The following is a 12,134-nucleotide window of genomic DNA, read 5'->3' as shown; positions in this document are numbered from 1 at the left end:
TCTGAAGAAGAAGCTTATGATCCTGAGAACCCTGCAATAGCAGAGGTAAATTATATGGGTGAACCTTACGGAAACACCTATAACCCCTCATGGAGAAATCACCCAAATCTCTCATGGAAGGATCAACAAAAGCCTCAACAAGGCTTTAATAATGGTGGAAGAAACAGGTTTAGCAATAGCAAGCCTTTTCCATCATCCACTCAGCAACAGATAGAGAATTCTGAGCAGAATCCATCTAGCTTAGCAAATTTAGTCTCTGATCTATCTAAGGCCACTGTGAGTTTCATGAATGAAACAAGGTCCTCCATTAGAAATTTGGAAGCACAAGTGGGCCAGCTGAGTAAAAGGATCACTGAAATCCCTCCTAGTACTCTCCCAAGCAATACAGAAGAAAATCCAAAAGGAGAGTGCAAGGCCATTGATATAACCATCATGTCCGAATCCAAGGAGGAAGGAGAGAACGTGAATCCCAAGGAGGAAGACCTCCTAGGACGTCCAGTGATCACTAAGGAGTTCCCCTCTGAGGAACCAAAGGAATCTGAGACTCATCTAGAGACCATAGAGATTCCATTGAACCTCCTTATGCCCTTCATGAGCTCTGATGAGTATTCTTCTTCTGAAGAGAATGAGGATGTTACTGAAGAGCAAGTTGCCATGTTCCTTGGTGCAATCATGAAGCTGAATGCCAATTTATTTGGTAATGAGACTTGGAGAGATGAACCTCCCCTGTTCACCAATGAACTAAATGCATTGGATCAACTGAGACTGCCTCAGAAGAAACAGGATCCTGGAAAGTTCCTAATACCTTGTACCATAGGCACCATGACCTTTGAGAAGGCTCTATGTGATCTTGGGTCAGGAATAAACCTCATGCCACTCTCTGTAATGGAGAAACTCGGAATCTTTGAGGTACAAGCTGCTAAAATCTCATTAGAGATGGCAGACAATTCCAGAAAATAGGCTTATGGACAAGTAGAGGACATAGTAGTAAAGGTTGAAGGCCTTTACATCCCTGCTGATTTCATAATCCTAGATACTGGGAAGGATGAGGATGAATCCATCATCCTTGGAAGACCCTTCCTAGCCACAGCAAGAGCTGTGATTGATGTTAATAGAGGTGAATTAGTCCTTTAATTGAATGAGGACTCCCTTGAGTTTAAAACTCAAGGACATCCTTCTGTAAACATGGAAAAGAGGCACAGTAAGCTTCTCTCAAAACAGAGTCAACCAGAGCCCCCACAGTCAAACTCTAAGTTTGGTGTTAGGAGGCCACAACCAAACTCTAAGTTTGGTGTTGAACTCCCATATCTAAACTCTAAGTTTGGTGTTGGGGAGTCTCAACAATGCTCTGAACATCTGTGAGGCTCCTTGAGAGCCCACTGTCAAGCTATTGACATTAAAGAAGCACTTGTTGGGAGGCAACCCAATTTTTATTTATCTAATTTTATTTTTATTTTTATTGTTCTTTCGTGTTTTATTAGGTTCATGATCATGTGGAGTCACAAAATAAATAGAAAAATCAAAAACAGAATCAAAAACAGCAGAAGAAAAATCACACCCTAGAGGAGGATCTTACTGGCGTTTAAACTCCAGTAAGGAGCATCTGGCTGGTGTTTAACGCCAGAACAGAGCATGGATCTGGCGTTGAACGCCAGAAACAAGCAGCATCCTGGCGTTCAGATGCCAGAAATGCACACTGAGGAAGAGCTGGCGCTGAATGCCAAAAACAAGCATCTGGGCACTGAACGCCCAGAACAAGCATCAATTCGGCGTTTACATGCCAGAATTGCATGCAAAGGCATTTTACATGCCTAATTGGTGCAGGGATGCAATTCCTTGACACCTCAGGATCTGTGGACCCCACAGGATCAACTCAGCATCTGTGGACCCCACAGGACCCCCACCTACCACCACTCATTCTCTTCCCTCTTCTCAATGTTCATCCTCTCTTCCCAATAAACACTCTTCCCCAAAACTCTTCACCAATCACCTCAATCTCTCTTCCCTATCACCACTTCACCACTCACATCCATCCACTCTTCCCCAAAAACCTACCTTATAAACTCCACCTACCTTCAAAATTCAAACCAATCTCCCACCCCAAACCCACCCTATATGGCCGAACCTTAACCCCCCTCCCCTCCCTATATAAAGCCCTCCCTTCTTCCTCATTTTCACACAACACAACATTCTCTTCCCCTTCTTGGCCAAATACACCTCTCCCTCCTCTCCTCCATATTTTCTTCTTCTTCTTCATCTATTCTTTCTTCTCTTGCTCGAGGGCGAGCAATATTCTAAGTTTGGTGTGGTAAAAGCATAAGCTTTTTGTTTTTCCATTACCATTGATGGCACCCAAGACCGGAGAATCCTCTAGAAAAGGGAAAGGGAAGACAAAAGCTTCCACCTCCGAGTCATGGGAGATGGAAAGATTCATCTCCAAAGCTTATCAAGACCACTTCTATGATGTTGTGGCCAAGAAGAAGGTGATCCCCGAGGTCCCTTTCAAGCTCAAGAGAAATGAGTATCCGGAGATCCGACATGAGATCCATAGAAGAGGTTGGGAAGTTCTAACAAACCCCATCCAACAAGTCGGAATTCTAATGGTTCAAGAGTTCTATGCTAATGCATGGATCACTAAGAACCATAATCAAAGTAAGAACCTGAACCCAAAGAATTATCTCACCATGGTTCGGGGAAATTACTTAGATTTTAGTCCGGAAAATGTGAGGTTGGCGTTCAACTTGCCTATGATGCAAGGAGATGCACGCCCCTACACTAGAAGGGTCAACTTTGATCAAAGGTTGGACCAAGTCCTCATGGACATATATGTGGAAGGAGCTCAATGGAAGATTGACTCAAAAGGAAAACCGGTTCAACTTAGAAGACTGGACCTTAAGCCTGTGGCTAGAGGATGGTTGGAGTTCATCCAGCACTCCATCATCCCCACTAGCAACCGATCTGAAGTTACTGTGGATCGGGCCATCATGATTCATAGCATCATGATTGGTGATGAAGTAGAAGTTCATGAAGTCATCTCCCTTGAACTCTACAAAATAGCCGAAAAGTCCTCCCCCTTGGCAAGGCTAGCTTTCCCTCATCTTATTTGCCATCTATGTTACTCAGTTAGAGCTTTCATAGAAGGAGACATTCCCATTGAGGAAGAGAAGCCCATCACTAAGAAAAGGATGGAGCAAACAAGAGAGCCCACTCATAGAGCTCAAGAAACACGTGAGGAAGCTCATCATCAAGAAATCCCTGAGATACCTCAAGGGATGCACTTTCCTCCACAAAATTTTTGGGAGCAAATCAACACCTCCCTAGGAGAATTAAGTTTCAACATGGGACAACTAAGGGTGGAACATCAAGAACACTCCATCATACTCCATGAAATTAGAGAAGATCAAAGAGCAATGAGGGAGGAGCAACAAAGACAAGGAAGAGACGTAGAAGAGCTCAAGGACATCATTGGTTCCTCAAGAAGGAAACGCCACCATCACTAAGGTGGACTCATTCCTTGTTCTTGCATTCTCTGTTTTTCATTTTCTCTATGCTAAGTGTTTATCTGTGTTTGTGTCTTTATTACATGATCATTAGTGTCTAAGTGTCTATGCCTTAAAGTAGTGAATATGAATCCATCACCTCTCTTAAATGAAAAATGTTTTAATTCAAAAGAACAAGAAGTACATGAGTTTCAAATTTATCCTTGAACTTAGTTTAATTATATTGATGTGGTGACAATACTTTTTGTTTTCTGAATGAATGCTTGAACAGTGCATATGTCTTTTGAAGTTGTTGTTTAAGAATGTTAAATATGTTGGCTCTTGAAAGAATGATGACAAGGAGACATGTTATTTGATAATCTGAAAAATCATAAAAATGATTCTTGAAGCAAGAAAAAGCAGTGAATACAAAGCTTGCAGAAAAAAAAATGGCGAAAAAAAATAGAAAAAAAAAGAAAAAGCAAGCAGAAAAAGCCAAAAGCTCTTAAAACCAAGAGGCAAGATCAAAAAGCCAATAGCCCTTAAAACCAAAAGGCAAGGGTAATAAAAAGGATCTCAAGGCTTTGAGCATCAATGGATAGGAGGGCCTAAAGGAATAAAATCCTGGCCTAAGCGGCTAAACCAAGCTGTCCCTAACAATGTGCTTGTGGCGTGAAGGTGTCAAGTGAAAACTTGAGACTGAGCGGTTAAAGTCAAGGTCCAAAGCAAAAGAAGAGTGTGCTTAAGAACCCTGGACACCTCTAATTGGGGACTTTAGCAAAGCTGAGTCACAATCTGAGAAGGTTCACCCAGTTATGTGTTTGTGGCATTTATGTATCCGGTGGTAATACTAGAAAACAAAGTGCTTAGGGCCACGGCCAAGACTCATAAAGTAGCTGTGTTCAAGAATCAACATACTGAACTAGGAGAATCAATAACACTATCTGAACTCTGAGTTCCTATAGATGCCAATCATTCTGAACCTCAATGGATAAAGTGAGATGCCAAAACTATTCAAGAGGCAAAAAGCTACAAGTCCCGCTCATCTGATTGGAGCTATGTTTCATTGATAGTTTGGAATTTATAGTATATTCTCTTCTTTTTATCCTATTTGGTTTTCAGTTGCTTGGGGACAAGCAACAATTTAAGTTTGGTGTTGTGATGAGCGGATAATTTATACGCTTTTTGGCATTGTTTTTAGTAGAATCTAGTTACTTTTAGGGATGTTTTCATTAGTTTTTATGTTAAATTCACATTTCTGGACTTTACTATGAGTATCTGTGTTTTTCTATGATTTCAGGTATTTTCTGGCTGAAATTGAGGGACTTGAGCAAAAATCAGATTCAGAGGTAGAAGAAGGACTGCTGATGCTGTTGGATTCTGACCTCTCGGCACTCAAAGTGGATTTTCTAGAGCTACAAAACTCAACATGGCGCGCTTTCAATTGCGTTGGAAAGTAGACATCCAGGGCTTTCCAGCAATATATAATAGTCCATACTTTGGCCGAGTTTAGACAACGCAAAAGGGCGTTGAACGCCAGTTCTATGCTGCAGTCTGGAGTTAAACACCAGAAACACGTCACAAGCCAGAGTTGAACGCCAGAAACACGCTACAAACTGGCGTTCAACTCCAAGAATGACCTCTCCACGTGTAAACTTCAAGCTCAGCCCAAGCACACACCAAGTGGGCCCTGGAAGTGGATTTATGCATCAATTACTTACTTCTATAAACCCTAGTTACTAGTTTAGTATAAATAGGACTTTTTATTATTGTATTTGACATCTTCGGATCATCTTATGATTTTTAGTTCATCTTAGGATCATATTGATCACGTTTGGGGGCTGGCCATTCGGCCATGCCTGAACCTTTATCACTTATGTATTTTCAACGGTAGAGTTTCTACACTCCATAGATTAAGGTGTGGAGCTCTGCTGTTCCTCATGATTTAATGCAAAGTACTACTATTTTCTATTCAATTCATCTTATTCCACTTCTAAGATATCCATTCGCATCCAAGAACATGATGAATGTGATGATTATGTGACGCTCATCATCATTCTCACTTATGAACGCGTGTCTGACAAACACTTCCGTTCTACATGAAAACAAGCTAGAATGAATATCTCTTAGATATCTAATACAGGGGACCGAGTCCGAGATATTAGAATCTTTGTGGTATAAGTTAGAACCCATGGATGGCCATTCCTGAGATCCGGAAAGTCTAAACCTTGTCTGTGGTATTCCGACTAAGATCTGTGAAGGGATGGCTGTGACGAACTTCAAACTCGCGAGTGCTGGGCGTAGTGACAGGCGCAAAAGGAGGGTGAATCCTATTCTAGTATGATCGAGAACCTCAGATGATTAGCCGTGCCGTGACAGAGCATTTGGACCTTTTTCACAAGAGGATGGGATGTAGCCATTGACAACGGTGATGCCCTTACATAAAGCTTGCCATGGAAAGAAGTAAGACTGATTGGATGAAGATAGCGGGAAAGCAGAGGTTCAGAGGAACAAAAGCATCTCTATATGCTTATCTGAAATTCTCACCAATGATATACATAAGTATCTTTATCTTTATTTTCTGTTTATTTATTATTATTTTCGAAAACTCCACAACCATTTGATATCCGCCTGACTGAGATTTACAAGGTCACCATAGCTTGCTTCAAGCCGACAATCTCTGTGGGATCGACCCTTACTCACGTAAGGTTTTATTACTTGGACGACCCGGTGCACTTGCTGGTTAGTTGTGCGAAGTTGTGAAGTTATGTTTAGACCATGGTATTGTGCACCAGTTTGTTGGCGCCATTACCAGAGAGAGAACGAACAACAAATTTTACAACCTGAGTAACAATTTTGCATTATCAGTGAGAAAGAAGGAAGAAGGGAGAAGGAAGAAATAAGGAGGGAAAAGAAAAAGTAGGATTTGGAGGAGGGAAAGATAAGATATGTGGCAATTTTAGGTTGAGCTGTGCGGCGCATGCAACACGGCCGCGTGGGGCACGCGTTCGCGTGGATGCACTTCAAGTATGGTGACCCGATCGCGTCGGTCAAGCAATCGCGTGACCCATGTTATGCTTCTGGCGCGAGTGCAGCCTCGCGCCAGCACCACTCTCTGTTCAAATTAATTTATTTGCCAAAATTGGAGTGGCGCGATCGCGTGGGTCACGCGATCGCGCCAGTGTGCTTCAGAAAATGGATGACGCGGCCGCGTCGGCGACGCGGTCGCGTGATAAGGATTGTGCTTCCAACACGAATCCATCACCACTCTCGCACAATATTTCATTGTGCACCCTTTTTACGTCGAAAACTCAAGGCACGCGGCCGCGTGGGGCACGCGGTCGCGTGGGAGGCCATTATCCCCATGAGACGCGGACGCGTCAGCGACGCGGTCGCGTGGGTCGATTGGTGCCATTGGCACGCCTCTAGCCACGCTCCAGCGTGACTCTTTGTTCATTTTTATTTTTCTTTACTCTCCTTGCGACGCGGACGCGTCGCTGATGCGATCGCGTTGCTTAGCAAAATTTTTTTTTTTTCAAAAATAGAAACATGTAAATGCAGATGCACAAAAGTACTAATAAAGAGAAGAGTTATTGAATAGGAGAAACTAAAAATAAAGAAAAAAACAATCATACCATGGTGGGTTGTCTCCCACCTAGCACTTTGCTTTAACGTCCGTAAGTTGGACGCTCCACTAGCTCAATCTTCTGCTATGTGGGGATCTTCCAAGAGGAAGATCTCAAGCTCCTTGTTTCTCTGCATCTTCTCGCCATGGTATAGCTTCAGGCGTTGTCCATTAACTTTAATAAGTTCAGAGCTTGAAGGATGGCTTAGGTGATAAACTCCGTACGGTTCGGCCTTTTCTACTCTGTATGGACCTTCCCATCGTGATCTCAACTTACCTGGCATGAGCCTTAATCGAGATTTGTAAAGGAGGACGAAATCCCCAGGTTGGAACTCTTTCTTCTTGATGTGCTGATCATGTACAGCCTTCATCTTCTCCTTGTATATTCTTGAGTTCTCATAAGCTTCTAGGCGAAGGCTCTCTAGTTCCTGCAGTTGCAACTTCCTTTCAGCTCTGGCTTTCTCAATTCCCATCTTGCACTCCTTAACTGCCGAAAAGGCTCTGTGCTCTACTTCAACTGGGAGATGACAAGCTTTTCTATAAACTAAGCGGAAAGGACTCATCCCAATGGGTGTCTTATACGCTGTTCTATATGCCCAGAGTGCATCTTGTAGCCTGGTGCTCCAGTCTTTTCTATGAGGCTTTACTATCTTTTGTAAGATATGCTTAATTTCTCTGTTTGACAACTCGGCTTGCCCATTAGTTTGGGGATGGTAAGCTGTTGCAACTTTATGAATTATCCCATGTTTCTTCATTAATCCTGTTAGTTTCCTGTCACAAAAATGGGTGCCTTGATCGCTCACGATTGCTCGTGGTGATCCGAAGCGACATATAATATGGTTTCTCACAAAGGAAACAACAGTGTTAGCATCATTAGTACGGGTAGGAATTGCTTCCACCCATTTGGAAACATAATCCACAGCTAACAATATATAAAAATATCCATTAGAATTTGGAAATGGACCCATGAAGTCAATACCCCAAACATCAAAAATTTCATAGAAAAGCATAATTTGTTGAGGCATCTCATCCCTTCTGGATATATTACCAAATTTCTGGCATGGGAGACAAGATTTACAAAACTCAGCAGCGTCTCTAAAAAGAGTAGGCCACCAGAATCCACAATCTAAGATCTTTCTAGCTGTTCTTTGAGGGCCAAAATGTCCTCCACTCTCAGATGAGTGACAGGCCTCTAAAATGGACTGGAATTCTGATTGAGGCACACAACGTCTAATTACTTGGTCAGCGCCACATCTCCATAAATACGGGTCATCCCATATATAATATTTAGACTCGCTTTTCAGCTTGTCTCTTTGATGCTTAGAAAATTTTGGAGGAAATGTGCGGCTAACTAAATAATTAGCTACAGGTGCATACCAAGGGACTACCTCAGATACTGCTTGCAGGTTATCAAAAGGAAAATTATCATCTATAGGAGTAGAATCATCCTTAATATGCTCAAGGCGACTCAGGTGGTCTGCCACTAAATTCTGATTACCACTCCTATCCTTTATTTCTAAATCAAATTCTTGTAACAGTAGTATCCAACGTATAAGTCTTGGTTTGGACTCCTTTTTAGCTAGTAGGTACTTTAAAGCTGCATGGTCCGAATACACTACTACTTTAGTACCAAGTAAATAAGCTCGGAATTTATCCAGAGCAAAAACAATAGCAAGAAGCTCTTTCTCAGTGGTAGTATAATTGGACTGGGTAGTGTCTAAAGTCTTCGACGCATAAGCAACAACAAAGGGATCCTTACCTTCACGCTGAGCCAGCGCTGCTCCTACTGCATGGTTGGAAGCATCGCACATGATTTCAAATGGCTGGCTCCAGTCTGGTCCTCTCACAATTGGAGCTTGAGTCAGAGCAGTCTTCAGCTTATCAAACGCTTGTTTGCAATCCTCACTGAACTCGAACTCAATATCCTTCTGCAGTAATCTGGATAAGGGAAGTGCTACCTTACTAAAGTCCTTAATAAATCTCCTGTAAAAACCTGCATGGCCAAGGAACGAATGAACTTCCCTCACAGAAGAGGGGTAAGGTAAACTAGAAATAACATTCACCTTTGCGGGGTCTACAGAAATGCCATTATTAGATACCACATGTCCCAATACAATCCCTTGTTTTACCATAAAGTGACATTTTTTAAAATTTAATACAAGGTTTGTATTAACACATCTATCTAACACTCTAGATAATCCATCCAAGAAAAGGCTAAAAGAATCACCATAAACGCTAAAATCGTCCATAAAAACTTCCATACAATCCTCAATAAGGTCAGAGAAAAGACTCATCATGCACCTTTGGAAAGTAGCTGATGCATTGCACAAGCCGAAGGGCATTCTCTTGTAAGCATAAGTCCCAAAAGGACATGTAAAAGTAGTCTTTTCCTGATCCTCAGGAGCTATATGAATCTGGAAATAACCTGTGTAACCATCTAAAAATCAATAATGTGATTTACCTGACAGGCAATCCAGCATTTGATCAATGAATGAAAGTAGGTAGTAATCCTTACGGGTAGCTTGGTTGAGACGCCTGTAATCAATGCAGACTCTCCAAGCATTCTGAACTCTAGTCGCTATGAGCTCTCCATGCTCGTTCTTCACTGTAGTGACTCCAGACTTCTTGGGCACCATTTGTACTAGGCTTACCCATTCACTGTCTGAAATAGGATATATGATACCTGCTTCCAATAGTCTGGTCACTTCCTTTTTGACAACTTCCAAGATGGTGGGATTCAATCTTCTTTGGGGTTGACGGACAGGTCTTGCTCCCTCTTCTAAAAATATTCTGTGCTCACATACTTGAGGGTTGATTCCTACTATGTCTGCCAAACTCCACCCAATTGCCTTCTTATGCTTTCTCAGCACATCAAGTAACTGCTCTTCTTGTTGAGAAGTAAGTTCCCTTCCAATAATAACTGGAAACTTCTGCTCATCTTCAAGATAAGCATATTTGAGATGCGGAGGGAGGGGTTTTAATTCTAACTTCTGATCATGGGCAGGCTCTGGATTATCTGGAGCTTGTGAAAATGACGAAGTGCCCTCATTGTCAGTTAAAAGGGTCCCCACATTTGGACCTTGTCCAGTGTGCCTCTCTTCTAACTCTTCCTTGTGAACTTCAGCTACACTTTCATCTATGACATCAAACTGGAAGATAAAACGATCTTCTGGAGGGTTGTCAATGACTCCATTCAGATTGAAAATTACTATACGGCCATCTATTTCAAAGGAGTATGTTCCTGAAAAAGCATCCAATTTGAATTTTGATGTCTTCAGGAATGGTCTTCCAAGTAGGATTGATGATGGCTTATCTGAATCATTATGGGGCATCTCCAAGATATAAAAATCAGTGGGAAATATAAGCGCTTTAATGTTCACCAAAACATCTTCAGCAACTCCAGCCACTGTAATAATGCTTTTATCTGCTAACAAAAAACGAGCTGCCGACCTTTCTAAGGGAGGGAGCCTCAAAATATCATATATAGACAAAGGCATTATACTAACACATGCTCCTAAATCACACATGCAATCATAAATTACTACACCACTAATAGTACAGCTAACTATACAAGGACCTGGATCACTACATTTTTCAGGTAATCCTCCCATTAAAGCAGATATGGAACTACCTAAAGGAATAGTTTCTAATTCATTAATTTTGTCTTTATGAATACACAAATCTTTTAGAAACTTTGCATATTTAGGTACTTGCTGAATAACATCAAAAAGAGGAACAGTTACCTCGACCTTTTTGAATATTTCTACCATTTTAGGATCGGGTTCCAGCTTCTTCCTGGGCTTCCTTGCAAGTTGTGGAAATGGAATAGGAGTAGTGTTTTCTGTAGTGTCTGCGCCTTTTGGTGCTTTCTTTTGTGGTTGAGCTATTTCTTCTCCAGCTATGTCCTCTATGTCCTCTTCCTCCTCAACATCTTCTATTTCTACCACCTCTTCAGCTGAGGCGTGTTCTGGTGGGCTTGGTTCCTCCTGGTTCCTCTCCTGCAGAGTGGTTCCGGACCTTAGGGTGATGGCATTAATGCCTCCCTTTGGATTGGGTAATGGTTGAGAGGGGATTCCAGTGGAGCTTAAAGGTTGGTTACTGGAATTTTACGTTGCTCCAATCTGTGAGACAAGAGCTTGCAAAGTAGAGGTCAGACCGTTCAAACTGGCATTAATACTATTCATGATGTTATTTTCCATGGTCTGTTGTCTTCGCTCAAAAGATTGTAGTAACTCTTCATTAGGAGATGAAGAAGAATGAGTGAATTGAGAGGTCTGCTGTTGATTGTGCTGTGGTCCTTGGTTTTGCCTCAGGTGAGGTGCTTTGTAAGGTTGATTCTGCTGCCTGTTGTTGTTATTATTCCACCTCTGATTTCCCTAATTATCTCTGCCTCCTCTGTTATTGTTGTCCCTCCAATTTTGGTTAGAATTGTCCTGCCATCCATGGTTATTATTTCCACTTTGATTGTACCCTTGGTTGGGGCGGTCATAGAAGTTATGAGTGGATGCCACCATGTTGTCTTCTTGTTAGAGCTGCGGGCATTCATCAGTATAATGGCTATAATCAGCACAGATTCTACAAACTCTCTGTGGGACTAGTTATTAGTTTTGCTGTGGTTGAGGGGGTTGAGCTTGCTGAGCTTGTTGTTGATTCAATTGCATCTGCTTCAGCAAGTTGGTCATCTCACATATACTCTGAGCTCGAGCCGCAGTCTCTCTGTTAGAGGATACTTCTGCAACGGCTTTTGAACGGCCTTGCTTTTGCCTGTGGTTCCTAGTACATTCAGCTAAATCACTGATCAATTGCCATGCTTCATCAGTGGTCTTGTACTTCTTCATAGACCCATTGCTGGCACTTTCCAATGTGGTCTTATCTTGGGGCCTCATACCCTGTGTGATATAGCTGAGTAACACCATCTTATTAATCCTATGGTGGGGGCATGCTTCCAGAAGATTATTGAAGCGCTCCCAGTATTCAAAGAGAGACTCATTGTCATCCTGAACAATAGTGGAAATATCCTTCCTCAGTTT

The 12,134-nt window shown here is 42.0% G+C and overlaps 1 non-coding gene across 1 annotated transcript; it reads left to right on the top strand.

Moving 5' to 3' along the window:
• Positions 1 to 12,027: 12,027 nt before the first annotated feature.
• On the top strand, positions 12,028 to 12,134 carry LOC148568181 (small nucleolar RNA R71). Its single transcript, XR_015882917.1, has one exon. It is a non-coding gene; the product is annotated as a small nucleolar RNA R71 (small nucleolar RNA).

This window comes from Arachis ipaensis, chromosome B4 (assembly GCF_059453495.1).
Source record: "Arachis ipaensis isolate K30076 ecotype BB chromosome B4, ASM5945349v1, whole genome shotgun sequence".
Taxonomy (NCBI): domain Eukaryota; kingdom Viridiplantae; phylum Streptophyta; class Magnoliopsida; order Fabales; family Fabaceae; genus Arachis; species Arachis ipaensis.
Note: the sequence above shows the minus strand (reverse complement) of the source record. Positions and strands in the feature narration are given on the sequence as shown.